We start from the raw sequence: 16,566 nt of genomic DNA on the forward strand, positions 1-16,566 counted from the left end.
CTTGAGTCTGTTCAGCAATAACCAGCCCAACATTGGTTCTCCCCATTCCTCATGTGTATATTTGCAAAACCACAGTACCACAAGTAGGAATTGGTTATCAAACGTGGCTGTGTGTAACCACTCACAACTATGGGAGATTTCCTCTAAAATAATTTTGCTTCACTCACATGAAAGGCTGTTTTGAAAAACTTTACATGCAAAAAAAGTTACAGGATATGATTGATGAAAACTTTAACAGAATTTTCATAAAGCCCTTAGAGATCAAGTAGTGAAAGAAGATCAGAAATTGAAGGTACTATTAGGGATTTAAAAACCACTTATTGAAGAAAAAACAAGATGCTTTGGGCCACTGTGTATGTGATACAAGGTAAATGGATACTCTGAAGGCTGCCGTGTGAGTCAAGTGGTTCAGGATATTTATGACCTGGGGGCAGGGGGCGGAGGTGGAGAGAGAAGGAGGGAAGAGAGGGAGGGGTAAATTGCAAAATCTGCTAGTGATACAAGACTATTTAGATTGAGTATTGGTAGAAGCCCAGAACCCAATTTCAGATTTGAAATACATATTTTTAAATTCCTAAGATATGTAAGGAGTTTAAAAATTATTGAGAGCGCATACACATAAGAATAATTTTACTGCTTACCTCATTTAGTAGATATTATATTCAGTCTCAAATAAGCCAGGGTTTTAGTCACTGGCCAAGAAATTTCTGTAAAGTTTGTGAGGTACTGAAATCCTTGGATGTATTTTACCGGGTGCTTTAAATGTAATATATAAAGCATTACTGAGGAGAAATTATAAAAATTATAACCCTATAACCCTTTCAATTTTAAAATGAGTTATCTGTATATTAAGTGCTGATGGTGTAAGTTAAAAGTACATAGAGAGAGTTTAAATATATGAGTAGGGCACAGAATGAGTACCCTTATTTTTCATTTTCTCTGGCCACTTTCAGGCATAATACAGATCAATTAACTTTCTAATCCATTAATAAGGATGGGTTCTCATCTGAATGTGCTCAAATGAAAGTCTAAAAATATCCCAGTTCAAGACTGCAGTGGTTTCTTTTTTTTGCCTATTTGTGTCGACTGACATTTGATTGCTGAAATCAAGTCATACTCTATCTAGGTGTAACCTTTCTGTACTGTATGCGAGGGTGTAGACTTTGTATGTCTTACTGAAAAAAAAAATGTTGTATTTGTGATTGTGTACTTTGTGACATTGGCGAATTTATCCAGAAAATTTATAGTAAAACAGCTGCATAGGTTACTGGGTGTCTGATGGAGATGTGACCCGATGTGGAGTGTTAAATGTGCTGGTATATAGAAGAATCTGAAAATAAAGTACTTGTCTCCATTAGAAAAACAAAACAGATGATAATGTGCTAAAATCATGGAATTGTCAAATTAAACAGTGTTAGTAGGAACCAATGATAAAAGGATTCTCTAATATGCAACTACTAGGGCATTTTTGCTAGCTGTTATGGAAGAGATACTTGAAGAAATCATCTGATACTCTTTGAAAATATAAATAAATTTTTTAAAAGGAAAAAAAGAAGGAAGCTAGGAGGAAAAAAAAAAAAGCTAGGGACTAGTACTTTTTAAGATTTAAGTTTAGGAGCTAAGCCTTGTCAGTTTTTATTGGTTAATAAGATTGAGGAAATAGGTGCCAAGTATAGGTGGTAAGGAGACTATATTCTGGATACAGCCCTAACGGCCTTCAAAGCGTATATCTTTTTCATGATATCCTTTTTCTCCCCCTTACTTGACATTCTCTCAGAGGATTTAGTCCAATGTTTCCAGTTTAACTTGCACCTAGGTCCTGATGACATCTAAATAAATATTTCCAGCCTCAACATCTCTCAGAAACTCCAGCTCTGAATTTGACTGGACATATGTACTTAGATGTTTTAAAGGCATCTCAGACCTAACCTATTTGTTGCATTCCCATTCCCTCTATTTCAAAGCTTCCTGTGTTCATTACTGTAACTAATGCACCTGCCATATACCTAATCGCCCAAGCTAAGAGTATCAAAGTCAAGCCTAACTCTTCTCTTTTCATAGTTTGCTAAATCCAATTTATCAACAAATCTTTTCAATTATATATTTTCATTAAAAATTACCAAGCCAAACTCTTTCTGGGTTTTTTTTTTTTTTAATGACATTGCTCTAGAGACCTTTGCCATTTATTTTCTAGACACTTGCCACAGTTTCTTTTTTCTTTTTTTAAATGTTTACTTATTTTTGAGAGAGACAGAGACAGAATGCGAGTGGGTTAGGGGCAGAGAGAGAGAGAGAGACAGAATCCGAAACAGGCTCCAGACTCTGAGCTCAGTATAGAGTCTGACATGGGGCTTGCACTCATGAGCTGTGAAATCATGACCTGAGCTGAAGTCAGATGCTCAACCGACTGAGCCACCCAGGTGTCCCGCCACAGTTTCCAGTATTCCAGTTCCAGTAACTGTATTGAGTCTTTTTCCTTCTTATGTCTGTGTTCCACATTACTCCCACGAATATTTCCTAAACAGACATACACATCTCTACTCATTCTTTGCAAAAACTTTTCATGGTTCTTACATTATTAAAGAAGTAGTCCAAAATCCTTAGCTTGTACTGCACACTCCAGGAACATTGAAGTTAGTGGTTATTTCATGAGAAAGGCATGATTTTATGCCTCATTTTCTTGCTCTAGAAATTCCCTCCTCTTAGAATTACCTTCTGTCCAATCTCTTCATATGGAACTTGTAAAACGTATGGTTATCTTTTAACTCCCAAACCAAATACCACGTCTTCTGTCAGACTTCTCTTCTTCTCCTCTTACAGAGTTCTTTTTTCTTCTACATTGATTTAATTTGCTTAATGCCTTTGTTAAAACATGAACCAGTTTGTAGTAGATGTTTTTGTTTATTTGATTCTGTTTATTCTTTTCTCTTCCATTATTTCTCTTTGACTTTTTCTTTTAATCCTGTTCTCTTCCTTTTGATCCTGTAAGATCTTTGAAGTCAAGGACCTTTGTATAACTAGTGCCAAGCACCAAATTAAAAATGTAGCAGGGCCTCTGTAAAGGTAAAATGAGTGAACCAAATAATCTTAGAATGAGAGAGAGACATGAAAATGGAAACCTAAGAGATTTGAGCAGTCACTGCAGACTATGGGGGAAAAATGTTGAATAGGAATAAGTTCAACTGAGATTGGAGACCTTTCTTATGGGTATAACCAGTGCTGGAGGTAAGTGTGGCCCAATAAAAAGGGTAGAAAAGACAATTTAAACTTTTGGTAACAATGATTTGGTCAAAGTGATTGTCCAAAGGGTCCCAGAGAGTAGTCAGATAAATGAATCAAGATTGACCAACTGATCAAGGTGAGCCTGAGACCATGAGCATTCTTCACTTGTGTAAATTTCTGGAGAAGAGGCACCATCTTGGGAAAATCAGTCTTCATGCAAAGTAAAGAGTAGAGGTAATGTTTTAGGAAAAGTTTCTCATGATTTCCAAGTTTGTTAGCAAAAAATCGGAGTGCTTGTAAAATTGGTATGCCAATGCTTTGGCTTTGGACCTTTGATGATTGGACTGAATAAATTAATAGGTAGATAGGAGCGGCAGTAAAAATGTAGTTCACAGGGATGGGATGGGCTCATTGGTTCAATTGGAAGTAAATGTTACTGATCTCTTCCTTTCTTTCTTTCTTTCTTTCTTTTTCTGCTGGACCCTTCCCATTAGCAAAAAATTCTTTTGCACAAAAAATCTAATTTTTCTTTGTTTACTTAACTCTCCATCTACCACCCCATTTCTTTCCTTACTTTTATAACAAACTCCTTGAAAAATTTATGTTCATTCTGTTTAATTTTTCTTTTCCATTGTCCCTTCATCCCAAGATTTTGTTTCCATGACTCCATTGCAAATTCATCTTTTCAAGTTCACCAAAGACCTTTTAGTTATTAATTCTAACTCATAATTCTTGGTCCTCTTTCTAACTAACCTATTTGATGAAGTTGATCACTTGATGATCACTTCCTCTTAAAATGATTTTTTTTTTTTTTTCACTTGACTTCTAGGACACCACATTTCCTTGGTTTTCCTTCAACTTCACTGACTGGTCCTTTCCAGTTTCCTATGTTTGTTGTCATTTCTATTGTAAACCTTTGAGCACTCCAGGGATCAATGCTTGGATATGTTCTTTCTCTATTTCATTAAATTATGCTCACTTCCTAGATTATCTTATCTATTCTTGTGGCTCTAATTGCTATATATCACTGATAACTCCCAAGTATATATTTTCAGTCTAGTTATCCCTTTTAACTCTAGACTCAACTGTGTACTTTACATCTTAACTCAGAGAAACAGTTGGCATCTCACACTTAATATATCGAAAACCACATTCCCATCTTCCTCCTCAACCTATGCTTCTTATAATGGTTCTCATCTAATTTAATTGCAATTCTGTTTTCCAGTTGCTTAGGCTAAAGTTCTTATAATCCCTGGTTCATCTCTTTGCCTCACACCTCACATTTATTCTGACAGCAGACTCTACGGACTTTCATTTAAAAATACATCTCAAATCTTACCCCTTGTTACCACTTTGCCATTCCCTGTCTGGTCATACCCATCAATGTCTATCATATGATTATGTTGCAGTAGGCCTCATAAGTAGTTTGTTGCCTCATTTCAAACTATTTTCAGTATCACAGCCAGAATGAACCTATGTAATCATCAATCAAAAAGCCTAATAGGCCTGTGCCCCAACCCACTCTCATATCCACTCTGATTTGTCTAATGGGACTCTTACCTTTTCACTGACCTGACCTCTTTAGAGTTCCTCAAACATAGTAGGCAAACTCCTGCCTCAGTTCTTTTGTACTTGCAGCTTTCTCTCCCTAGAATGTTTTTCCCTAAGATAGCAAAACAATTTGCTGTCTGACTTCTGTCAACTCTCTGCCCAAATTTCACCTTCCCAGTGAACCATTCCCTGGCTACCTGATCTGCAGTTCTAAAAACTACTGTCTTCCCATCTTCCCTGCTTTATTGTTTCACTTAGCACTTACCTAGATAACAAGTACTTAGACAGGACTTTCCATGAGCAAGGCACTGTTCTACGCTCTGCAGAAAATATTAGCTTATTTAATGATCATAATAACAACCCTTTGAGCTTGGCAATATCATTAGTCCCATTTTAGATATGAGAAAACTAGAAACTGGATTGGTTAAGTGACCCATCCACTGTCTAGATGGCTTTGTAAGTTGTGCTCCTTACCACCCTATTAGGCAGCCTCTCGCCATGTCCACATTCTACATCTGTTACTTATTGATCTTTTAGATTCTCTGTCTCACAAAGTATTGGCCAAAATGGTGTAGGCTCAATGTGATGGGTAAAACTTCTAGGGTGTGTCCAAAATGAAAACAGAACCAAAACACAAGGAAATATAAAATTCCTACTCAGACTTTATATTCTTTCTCTTTCTCACAGAGGATCTAGTGAAGAACTCTGAGATCTTTATGGGTGGAATGGGGCAATTGTGGGAGAAATGACTCAGTGACTGACCAGGAACACCTGCATGGGATCATTGCATGAACAATCCAAAAATTTAGGGGTTGGCCTTCCATGAATAACACAGGAATCGTTCATATATAGGGGATAGTTGAAGATAGTGATTAAAATCAGTGAAAGATTCAAAAAAAGATTGAAGAATAAAGAACTCAGGGCAGGGTCCTGAGAAACACATCTGAATGTAAGAGATTGAAAAGCCAATCAAAGAGATAAAAGTAGACAATAATTTAAGATTGTTTATTGCCACTGAAATCAAAGCACAAAAAAATCTCCATAAAAAGTATGTTAAGATCAGTCAGAAAATGCCATTTAGAATTACTGGAAAGAGGTTATTGCTAAATTACTGGAACATAATTGCTAGAAGTTTATTTAAAACAACAGTAACCTTTTAAAATTAGATTATTTTGTGGGGTTTTTTTGGTGTTAAGTTGTAGGAGTTTTTTATATATTTTGGATATTAATTCCTTATCAGCTATATCATTTGCAAATATCTTTTCCCATTGTGTAGGTTGCCTTTTCATTTTGTTGATGATTTCTTCCATGTGCAAAAGCCTTTTAGTCTGATTTAGTTGCAGTTGTTTATTTTTGCTTTTGTTTCCCTTGCTTGGGGAGACAGATCCAGAAAAATATTGCTAAGGACAACATTCAAGAATTTACTGCCTATGTTTTCTTTTAAGAGTTTTATGGCTTCAGGTTTTACATTTAGGTCTTCAATCCAGTTTTAGTTTATTTTTTTGTGTTTGATGTAAAAGAATAGTCCAGTTTCATTCTTTTGCATGTAGCTTTCTAGTTTTTCCCAATACTTTTTATTGAAAAGACTGTCTTTTCCCCATTGTATATCCTTGCCTTGCCTTGCCTTGCCTTCTTTGTTGTAGATTAATTGACCATATATGTGTGTGTATTTCTGGCTAGAGGACATCTTTCCAAAGAAGATATATAGATGGCCAACAGATACACAAAATGCTCAAAAATCATTAATCTTAGGGAAATGTGAATCAAAACCACAATGAGATATCACCTCACATTAGTCAGGATGGCTAGTATCAAAAAGAAATAACAAATGTTGGCAAGGCTTTAAAGAAAGGGAACCCTTGTGTACCATTGATGGGAATGTAAATTGTGTAGCCACTATGGAAAATAGTATGGAGGTTCCTTAAAATAATTAAAAGTAGAAATATCATATGATCTAGTAATTCCACTTCTGGGTATTTACATGAAGAAAATGAAAGCATTAATTCAAAAAGATGCATGCACTCCTATGTTTATTGCAACATTATTTACAGTAGCCAAGATACGGAAGCAACCTAAGTGTCCATTGATAGATGAATGGAAAAAGATGTGGTATATACAATGGAATATTATTCAGCCATAAAAAAGATTGAAATTTTGCCATTTGTGACTACAGGGATGGACCGAGAGAATATTATACTAACTGAAATAAGCCAGACAAAGACAAATACCATTGGATTTTACTTATATGTGGAATCTAAAAAACAAAACAGAGTAGTAAATATAGAGAACGAACTGATAGTTCTGGGGCAGGGTGGGAGGTAGGTGAAATAGGTAAAAGAAATTAAAAGTACAAATATCTAATTACTGAATTAAAAAAGAGAATAACCTCAAAAAAAAAAAAAAAAACCAAACTTTTGAAAATGGAAACACAAGAGCCAATATGGAGAGGTTAACTGAACAAACAAGGGAGAGAACTGTGATATTAAATCATCATAAAAAATGCAAAGGAATAATGTTTATAGTACAGGTAAAATTAAGAAGAGAGAATAAATTAGGAAGAGAGAAACTTTGAAGAGAAAGATAAGAAAAAAGAGAACCATCTTGATGCAGAACATGTTTTATGTTCCTTTTTTTTTTTTTCAAGATAATAAAGAGGCAGTGTTCTGACTGAATTTGGGAATGGAAAATAACACTTACATTGGTCAGTATGGATTAGAGCTCTTCTATAAAAGGGTCACGAGGGAATTCTAAAACCTTCTTGATGTGAACTGTGACCATTTCCAATTACGAATAGAAATGTAGAATCAAAGAAGAAAATTTATATGTACCATAATGTATTTTGGAGCCATTTAAAATACATCTGTCTCTTCCAGTTCTAATTAGGCAGCTAATTTGACTTGGGTAGCTATATTGGTGTGAAGAATTGTGGACAAATAGCATAAAGACATATTTTCTTTTATCAAGTAAAATGTCCAGTAAATGGCAATGATAAGCAATTCTTAAACATTTCTTTTTTTTTTTTCATTTTTTCCCCACATATTTGATGTTTATTTATTTTTGAGAGAGAGAGAAAGAGACAGAGTGTGAGCAGGGGAGGGGCAGAGAGAGAGGGAGACACAGAATCCAAAGCGGGCTCCAGGCTCCGAGCTGTCAGCACAGAGCCCAATACAGGGCTTGAACTCATGAACCATGAGATCATGACCTGAGCTGAAGTCGGATGCTTAACTGACTGAGCCACCCATGCGCCACCCCCCCCCTTTTTTAAAACACTGTTTTTGATTTTTTTTTTTTTTTTTTTTGAGAGAGAGAGAGACAGAGTGAGAGCAGGGGATTCAATTTTTTTTTTTAATGTTTATTTTTGAGAGAGACAGAGCATGCGGGGGGAGGGGCAGAGAGAGAGGGAGACACAGAATTTGAAGCAGGCTCCAGGCTCTGAGCTATCAGCATAGAGCCCAATGTGGGGCTCGAACTCATGGCCGCAAGATCATGACCTGAGCCAAAGTTGGATGCTTAATTCACTGAGCCACCCAGGAGCCCTAAGAAAAGCAATTCTCTTAACCTAATGTGTTCTTATTCAGGCATAGGAAGTTGGTGAACAATAATTGACCATGTTTATCACTTCTTGTTTTTTTGTTTGTTTGTTTTGTTGTTGTTGTCGTTTTCTTGGAAAACCTCTTCATTAAGCTGCTAGTGAGATTAGGAAAATCATGTATTTGGTAAAATAAAGGCAGAATCAGACATATTTGCCCTCTGGATCTTAGTTTTCCAATGTAGATTCACTAATCACCAAGGTCCACTCAAGGTATGAAAAGAACTCTCTAATTCCACAGGTATAGCACTTTTCATTTATTTTAAACTTACAGAGAAGATTACTCAATCAGACAAAAACAGGTAAGCAGGTGACCATTCTCTGATGTTAGAGGAAAGAAGTATAATACAGATTTTCTACACTAAGATAAGCATGAGCATTGGTAAAGTCTCCTTCTCTTCTCTTCCCCCAGACAAGGACTAAAGGCTACTTCCGTCATATCTTAAAATGTCCAGCAACAACCTAAATGCTAATCCTGATTTTGAAAATGTTATTATTTTGTTTCTCTGGTTAATGCTGAATGACATTTAGGAAAATGCTGTCATGAGGAAAGATACAAGTTCTTTGTTTATAGACAAGGATCAATATGATAAATGATGTCACATTTGTTTTCTAAGTAACCCCTGTAGTGTCTTGAGTGATTATACAATTTGTGCGCAAACTTGGGGAATAATAGTATTGGTATTCATAATACAGCACAGTGTCTTCTTAAAGCCTAATAGAATTTCCAGTAATATTCTGCCTGGCATAAGGACTGTCTCAGAAACTGACTCGTCTTTTACCGTAAACTAGCTATGTCAACTCCAAGACTCTTGAGTATGTTGAGATAGAGGTCAAACCATGTTACTACAAGGTAGAATTTTAATTGTAGTCAGTTAATGTAACTGCTGCAACGGGTTTAAGAAAAACATTGTTTAGCCGAAATAAAGGAGCATTTTGTTAAGAAATTTTGTGACAGTCAGCAGCAATAACCCTGTGGTTTATTAAACAGAAATCTTCCATGATTAAGCCGGGAAAAACTGCAAAGGGAGTGACTTCAGCCTTGATCACCTCATTTTACTCTTTTTTGCGGTTTTGAGGAAATGAAACAAACCTTGGTAGGGAGCAGATCAAAGGTTAGCAAGAGGAGATAGCATCATTCTCTTTCCTGATTAGTCCATGAGGGCAATTAAGCAAGAGCCATAAAGTAGAATTATTCTTTTGCTCATTTTGGGGGGGTGGGGGAAATTTGGTATGTTATATAATCACAATCTTTCTGAATGCTATTTTACATGTTCACATGCCTAAGGTCTCTTACTAATTGGGATATCTTTGCGTGGAACTCCTGTAGGGATGACATATCTTGCTGAGGGGACCATGTTGGGTATAAGACAGGCGGGAAGATACTTTTTACACTTTAATAATTTCTCTGCGCTTTTTAAGTTTTGCATAGGTCAATTAACTCCTCCATCTATTATTAAGCATTGGCCAGATCTGCTTTTGTTTGTTAATTGTGCTTCATATCTGACATTATAGATCATGTGCAAGGGGGTGGCTGCCTGTCAGATTCCTGAGTCTGTCTTTTGGTCTGGTGCCATGGGCGAGGGACTCACATGGGCAGGACACAGGAATTTTTTATTCAGCTGAAAATTACTAAATCGAGCCATGGGAGAAAACCACCTCTGTTTCAGAAAGTGTTAAAGCCTGGGCTGAGTGATTCCATCTCAATATCATAAGGCAGAAGAACACTGGTTTGTATTCAGGAGACCCTAGATTCAAATCTTGGCTCCATTATGTAAAAGCTAGACAAGTCCCTTAATCTGCCTGTGTCTCGGTTTTCTCATTTGTAGAGTAAGAATCGATTGCTTAGAATTGTTATGAAAGTTAAGGGAGGAAATTTGTAGAAATTTATTTAACACCATACTCATCCAGAAGATGCTCAGTCTGAATCCTGAAGCAGTTCAGACTGAACTTCCACTTTCTAAAGGCTGTATAATCATCTAGTTCTGCTAAGACAAATGCAGAGAGTTAATGTGCCAGCAGCGGACCTGTCTATACTGTTGGAGACACTGGGGTCTGTGGCAAATGGATGGGAAAGGCTGAGGCCAAAGTGGAAGCCATAAACAGATTTTGGTTTAACTTGGTGGGGTTTGTTCAGTAAGTACAAGTTCAAGCCAGGGAGAAGGGTGTAGTTAATAAGAAACAAGAGGATTTTGACTAGGAGCCTGGATACAGATATAACTAGGACTTACCTATTTAGTGAATCTATAAAGATGCAGAGATGTCACTTGGGATGACGATAGGGGCTTTCTAACCTTTGTTCTGGTTATGAACAGCTTTCTTGGTATGAGAGGTTAAAGGCTGTGGGTTTAGGCTGTGCAGAGAGAGATGGGATCCTGCCAGCACCAATAATAACAATAAAGGGCTGTGTACTCTGAGTGGTTTTCCCAGTTGACACAGCTTAGCTAGGTTCTCCTAGTTAAGGGAGATCTTTTTTGTTTGTTTTTTTTCATGGGATCTTATGTGATAGAGATTTCTGAATTAGGGGTACTAATTCTGAATTAGAAGCCAGTGACTTCTAGAGTTGTCTCACTAGAACATCCTTTTATCCCTGGTGTTAAGTGGTTATTGGCCACATCTCAGGAAACAGTCTGACTTAAAGCTTAAACAATAAGCATTAACTTAATGAACTAAAATCAGTAAGTATAAACTAGTACAATTTGGGAAGTGGGGCAGACATTAAGAAAAATGACTATCCATTTAGTATCATCTCTTCCTTTGGATTCTACAGATTATGTCAAGTTAGGATATAGGCATTCCAAGAGATAGAAGATGCTTTCTCACATTGTTCAGTGTTTATTATTTAACGATGCATAATATGTCATCTCAACTGTATTTCCATTTGCCTTCGATAACTCTGTGTACTACATACAAACATACCCATAGAGCTAAATTGTACTTGTCAGTATTGACGTTATTTAAATATTTTTTCAATGCAATTAATATTGTTTATCAATGAAAAAATGGATTGGAAGGGTGAGAATTACTGACATATTTTCTCTCCTCTTTTCCTTTCTTCCCTCAGAAGTTTCGTAAGCATTCCTATCAGCACGAAACAGGTGAGGATCCCACTGGGCACAGGGTAATCCTTGTGGATAAATGGTACATATCGAAAAATCTGTTGACTTATCATCTAGCGACAGCTGCCCAACTACCTTTCTCCCTACTGCGAGAGTCCCTGGCTGAATCATCAGAAGTTGATTAATAATCAAAAAAGTAGAATCTGCTAGGGTGTAGGAAATAGGCGCTCACTTACACAGTACAGCTGAGAACAAAATTGGCACAATTTTTTTCTGGACAAGAGTTGGCCTATATATTAGCAGCCTTTAAAATATGGTTACTCTTTGACCTTGCAGTTTCACATTTGTGAAATTATTCAGAAGAAATAATCAGATAAATGTGCAAATATAGAAGTCCAAGGATGTTCACTGCAGCATTGTTTATAATAATGGAAAATTGGAAACCTATCTAAAATGGTCAGTAAAAAGGACCTTATTACGGTACTTTTCTATGACAGAGTAATATGTACACATTACGAAATTTTATAAAAAATGCATAATCATATAGGAAAATATTCGTGAACTAGTATCAAGTGAAAAAAGCAAAATGGAAAACTGTATGTTTAGGTAGTAGCATTCTATTTTTGTAATAAATATGCAGATTTAGATACTTAAAAAAAACCCACAGTACCATGTATCAAAAAGCACAGGAGTTACATTAGTGCTATAATAGGTAATTTTTTTTCTTATGCTTTTCTGTCATAAACATGTATTAATTTTGTCATCACTTAAAGGTAATTGTGATATTGAGCGCATCCCTTTTTTCTAGAATTGTAATGCCATCAGCAGTGATTTTTATCTCTTTTGTTCATTGCTGTGTGTTCAACACCTAGAAGAATGTGTAACTATAGTTAGGGGCTTAATAAATATCTGTTTAATGAATGAATTCTCACTCTGTTCTATTATTCTCAAACATTACCATACCAGAGAGCCAGCACCTTCGTAGGACAGTTGTGTTGAAATGAACAGAAGCTCAAAATGATCCAGCCCCCCCAAAATAGTCTTAATTTCTAGAACAGTCCTAGAGATTGAAGGTCATATTTTAATGCTCTAAGATTCCCCAATTTATGCTCGAATACCCCAGTTTAGTTTATATTATTGTTATTTTTAACGTCTATTCTATTTTTGAAAGAGGGAGAGCACGTGAGCAGGGGAGGGGCAGAGAGAGAGAGGGAGAGAAAGAATCCCAAGCGGGCTCCATGCTGACAGCAGCAAGCCCAATGTGGGGCTTGAATTCACAAACTGTGAGATCGTGACCTGAGCCGAAGTCAGACACTTGACCAACTGAGCCACCCAGGTGCCCCTAGTTTATATTATTTGTATAATTTGGGGTGGGAACCAGGATTTAAAGAAATAACAAATGGCTGTGCATAAAAATGAAGTTCCTCATTTCATTTATCTTTTTTTATGCAACAAAAATTATCACATGCTTATTTTTATTGTGTGTTGAAAACATTTGGGGGGAGTATAACAGCAAATATGTAAACACTTGTAGTTTAAGCTTGTTGTATTTTTGGTTGCCCACCATCTTCTGGATACCCTTTTTATGCATGGGGAATCTCTCCCTTTATGAGATCTCAATCTCCAAGGCAGACACCAGAAACTTAAATTTTAAACTTCGTTTACAGCTATAGCTCGAGAATTTTTTGTAGATTTCTCCCATCAAATGTTCCCAAGCAAGGTTTTGATTAGGAAACATACTGCAGGAAGAAAGAAGCACGGTGCAGTATCTATTTTTCTGGTGAAGGTGACTGAGAAGTAGCCAGTGTTATATGTCTCAGTTCTAACAGTTAGGCCTGGGGATTTATAGGCAGGAAAATCTGGGGTTCCCAGCAGCAGCAGAAAACTGTTCTGTGAGCAATTATGTCATTGCAATTTGGATATTGTCCTAGTTAGATCACCTCCAGTGATTCTCTGACCTTCCCCAAAATCCTGTGAATTGCCTACTATTGTTCCATAGTATGTTTCTCCTTCTAAGAGTAACAGAACACCCAATAAAAGGCTTCTTACGATCTTTTCTTCTCTCTCCTCTCTTCTCCTCATCTACAGGATGGCTATATAGTTATACCACAAAGTCTACTACCCCACTGGCACTGCACTCAAGTATTCTGCATCTCTGTCCACTACAGTAGTTGAACTATATGTCCCTGGCCCACAACGGCCATCTCGGTTTTTTTTCATCCTGGATCCCACCGTCTCTCTCCGACTAAAGGACATGGCAATTAGCCCCTCTCAACTCCACATCACCAGCATTCTTTCCCATTGGTGTAATGAATGTTGTAATATATTGTAACGATAATTATCCATTGCCCTCACTGCCCTCTCCAGTGAATTAACCATTTCCCTTCTCTCTGCTAAAACAAACTCCCTCAAGAGTTGCCAGTATTCATAGTTTTCACATCCCTGCCTCTGCAGCCATCCCAGGACAAGCTGCCACCACCAGTTTCCATCTGGACCACCGCAGTAGCCTCTTGTATGTCTCTTTGCTTTCTCACTGACAAATATGTGCTCTACTCAAAGCAGCTGTGGTGAGATTTTAGAAATAAGGTCAAGTCACATCTTGCTCAGAATTTCCCAATGCTTTTATCTCACTAACATACAAGTTGCAAGTCCTTGCCATTTGGCACCAGGCTACTTTTTTGACCTTATCTCCCATTTCTCTCACCCTCTTCCATTACCTCTGTTCCTTATTTTTTCTCTAAACTTCCACGAATGCCTTTACATCCAAGCCTGTGCATTCACTGCCCCTTCTTCCTCGGATACTCTTCTTCTAGGTAGTCACTTAATTTTGAGATTTGCTCAAATGCTCCGCTCTCTTGGAGGATTTTTCTCCTTACCTTACCTGCAACAGTTGTCTTCTGCCCCTAACACCCTTTCTTACCCTGATTTCTTTTTCCTCAGAGAACTTATTACCTCTTCTGTTTTATGTCCTTATTTGCATATTATCTATCTACTCCCACTACAATATTATCTCTATGAGAGCAAGAATGTGGCTTGATCACTGCTGTGTTCCCAGTGCTTAGAGGCATTAGGTAAATATTTGTTGAATGAGTGCCTGGGATCTTATGAGAGCAAAGAGCAGGGAGTGCCATATATTCTTCCTAGGAGGTTCTTCTCAGCGGAGGTGGTTCTGAAACAAGTACTGAATAATGGGACATATGCCAGGCAACAGGCAAAGAAGAGAGGAGAGGACATTGTAGAAGAGGGAATGGTATGTTCAGGTGCACAGAGAAATGGAAGTTTTAATTCTAGGGGGAAGAGTACTTTCTTTATAGCTAGTGCCCAAGTATGGATGGAGTAGGGAGTGTGATGGAGTTTTCAGAGGTAAACCTTGAATGGTAGACACCATGATAAATGTGTTAGGTTTATTCTTGCAAAGTTTAGCAGTATAACTGTATGAATACTGTACCATTCCAAGGATTTTTTCTACATTTTTCATATGCTTATTTTATTGAGAAAGAAATTTTATTGGAAAATTAAACCACTTTATATTGCTGTGGCCGAAATGATGCAGAACCAAAAATCCAATTACCTAATTTATGTCTTCCTTTCTTAAAAAGCATCAAATGCTTTTAGTAGTATTTTTCAGACTCTACCAAGTGGTATAGCCTCCTATATAATCTATGTATATGAGCTATGCTCATATGAAGTGGCAAATCAGAGATCAAATCCTTCTCCTTCTCTATTTGAATGAATGGTTGTTGGCTTGTGTCAATCTGATTCAAAAATAGTAAAGGAAAAGATTAATTTTCTCATACATAGTGGCTCTTAATCCTTTGACACTGATAAATGCTATGGACAGTCTACCTAGAGAAATATGTGTAAACACACATAAACAGTTTTGAATAAAATTTTAAAAAGTGTTGGATGCACCCTGCGGCCATTCATGTCTCTTTTATGTCCATTGGCTCGGTTACACATGTATCATGTTTCTCACACATATACCATGTTACTCAAAAGGTAGTAAGTCAAAGTAGTATGAAATGAGTCAACTAAATATTTTCAAAATTACACACTTTGGAGATATTATTAGCATATGAATGCGTTTTATACATTGGATGTCATTATTTATCCAGTGTGTCTCTGAATGATTTATAAAAACATTGGATTCCCTGAATATATAAAAAATCTTGGAAAATAGTCCCTCAATAAATAAACATAATAGGTATAGAATAGTATTTTAGATTAACTGGATTTAAAAAAAAACATAGGCAAAATTAGAATATTCCTAACTTACTGTTAAAGTGGTAAACAAAAATCAGTTAGGTGGAAACTTAAAGTATTTAATCTCAAAAGTTTGCCAAGTGGATGGGGACTTTTAGTGATTAGGATGTGTTTGGCTGCAAGTACCAAAAACATATCTCAAAATGCTTAACTCTAGAGAAAGTTTATCACTTCACATGTAAGTCACTGGCATGCAAGATGACTCCAAAGTCAAGTAGTTAAGCAGTTCAACAATGCCAGCAGAGATTAAGGTTCTCTGCATCTTCCCACTCCCACAATTTCAGGGAATTGCCTTGGTTGTCAGGCCAGCTGCTCCTGTGGTCCCATTATGGATGCTACAGTTCCAGGAGGCATTCAGATATGTGACCATCCAGAGGAATAAAATGACAGTCTCTTCTCTGTGTTTCTTACTCTAAGTCCCTCCCCTTTGATGTAGGAGACCTCTCTTCGCAGCCCATTGTCCAAAATGGGTCATATCCATTTGTAAGCCAATCATTGTTAAGGAGAATTGTATAAACTTGATAGAGTTAAATTGTTCATGATTTGCTCTTGAGCTGAGAACAAAAATATATTTTCTGAGGTATAGGTACATGCATAAAACTGGGGTCTCCTTAGCAAATAAGAATGAGGAAATTATGGGTAGGCAACTATTAATCTATCTTGTAAGAGTTGAACAAAAATATGAAGGAAAAATATTTTCGTAGCAAAATAGGGTTAGATTATGTGTCTACAATATTGGCTTCTGTGGGTGATGGAGGAAAAATGTCATGAGATCATTAGCTTTGTAGGCGTTGATTAATGTGATTATTGAATACAAATGGAAGCAATTTTTTTTCAGAAATATCTATTAATATTTGAGAAGTGTTAATGTTATGATTACCT

General features: G+C 36.7%; 2 long non-coding RNA genes across 2 annotated transcripts in view; both read left to right on the forward strand.

Annotated features, from left to right (window-relative positions):
* The window catches only part of LOC147578121 (uncharacterized), a 213,282-nt gene that overhangs the window by 77,622 nt on the left and 119,094 nt on the right, over window positions 1-16,566 (forward strand). The window lies entirely within an intron of this gene.
* Window positions 1-16,566, forward strand: part of LOC147578122 (uncharacterized) — a 38,116-nt gene that overhangs the window by 11,580 nt on the left and 9,970 nt on the right. Inside the window, exon 2 of the long non-coding RNA XR_015254205.1 lies at window positions 11,427-11,460. This is a non-coding gene — a long non-coding RNA (uncharacterized LOC147578122). The remainder of the gene's footprint in view (window positions 1-11,426; window positions 11,461-16,566) is intronic.

The sequence above is a fragment of the Puma concolor genome, chromosome C1, assembly GCF_028749965.1.
Source record: "Puma concolor isolate L17-30 chromosome C1, mPumCon1.1.hap2, whole genome shotgun sequence".
Taxonomy (NCBI): Eukaryota; Metazoa; Chordata; class Mammalia; order Carnivora; family Felidae; genus Puma; species Puma concolor.